We start from the raw sequence: 1663 nt of genomic DNA on the forward strand, positions 1-1663 counted from the left end.
GAGCATCATAGAATGCCAATTTACTAGAAGAAAGTATTCTTGTGTTGAGGGAGTACTTGAGTGGAGGCCCAATGTCCTTCTGCTACCTTAATGAGACAAACACTTTAAAGCGTAGTTATTGGAGCTGATTTTTAATTCTCTCAGTACAATGCAGACAAATAGGAGGGAGTTCCACTTAAAGTGAGACCATTCAGGTGCTCACCTGACCTGCAGGTTAGAGCTTTAATTACACACACACACACACACACACACACACACACACACAAATTAAAAACCATTAATTCCCTTCTGAAGATGAGAAACTATAAACAGTTGCCAGGGGGAAAAAAAGCAAAGTAAAGATTAATTACCCATTCAAAAACACATACCGAAAACAACAACAACAACAACAACACATTCCATTCCGGTTTCCAAACCTTTGGGTGAAACTGCTTAAAGTCCTTCAACAAAGACACAGGTTAAACAAAGTTTTACTGCAAAGCAGGTAAAACCTTAGAACAGCAAAAGATCTTCAGAGGCCACGGGAAAAGGACAGTACAAATTAAACCAGGAGAACTGAAAACCAGACCTTTTTCTGTATGAGCTGTTTAACATTGTTATTTATTTTTACAATAAAAACAAAGGCACAAACACAAAGAAATCTATATATATATATACCAGAGTTGCAGGAGAAACAAAGACATTTACACACAGTGGACAATAATTAGACTGACCAAGTTACACAGAGACATACAAAGAGCCAAACCGGAGTACCAAACTTGTTGAGTTTGGTGACTGAAAGAAAAGCTGCCGACCTAACAAGTCACTGAACTTATTGTCAGTTCAACAAGCTAATAAACCAGTTGCCAATTCAAGGCACCAAACTTATGAAGTGTGAAGTGACGGTCTGAAAAGAAGCCGCCAGCTTCAACAAGTTACCAGGCTTCTCAGCCAGCGTCCTGGAGAGAAGCGGCTGCGAAGAGTTCAGACCGCGTCCAGTGCCCTTCCCGAGTCAAACCAGAAGACCCGTCCCACAGTTAACTCACCTCCGCAGGAACAGAAGACTCGGGCGGAATTCCAAAACTCCAGGGTCTCCAGGCAGCCGCTCAACTGGGAAGGTAGGAGTTTGGGGCCCTGGTAAAACCAGGGGGCGTTTCTCCCAGAGGTCCCAAACTTCCAGGAGCAGCTGCCAGGCGGAGGCATGAAGACACAGTGGCTTTCCTGGTCAGGAACTGAAATGTTGTGGATTCGAATAAATGACAAACAGCCACTACAATGTCTTGATAATTTAAAATGTTGCGGATTCGAATAAATGACAGCCCTACAATGTCTTGATAATTTAGAAAAGGCTTTATTTGGTTGTAACCGCACTGCTAGAATCTAAAAGCAAATGATTGATTGCTGTACCAAGTCCACATCTCAGTTCATCTTTAAGGCCAAAATATTCATTTATCAACTGTCTAGGGTTTCAGCAAGCATGAACAGAAGCAGAAAGCAAAATTAATGGATTAATTGTAACTCCAAGAAGAGTAAGCATGCATTACAAGGTACATTTCTTTTTTTTTAATCGTTTTATTAGGGACTCATACAACTCTTATCACAATCCATACATACATCAATTGTGTAAAGTACATTTGTATATTCATTGCCCTCATCATTCTCAAAACATTTGCTCTCCACTTAA

The sequence above is a fragment of the Echinops telfairi genome, unplaced genomic scaffold, assembly GCF_000313985.2.
Source record: "Echinops telfairi isolate 266 unplaced genomic scaffold, ASM31398v2 ScPeMD7_7424;HRSCAF=8462, whole genome shotgun sequence".
NCBI classification, from domain to species: domain Eukaryota; kingdom Metazoa; phylum Chordata; class Mammalia; order Afrosoricida; family Tenrecidae; genus Echinops; species Echinops telfairi.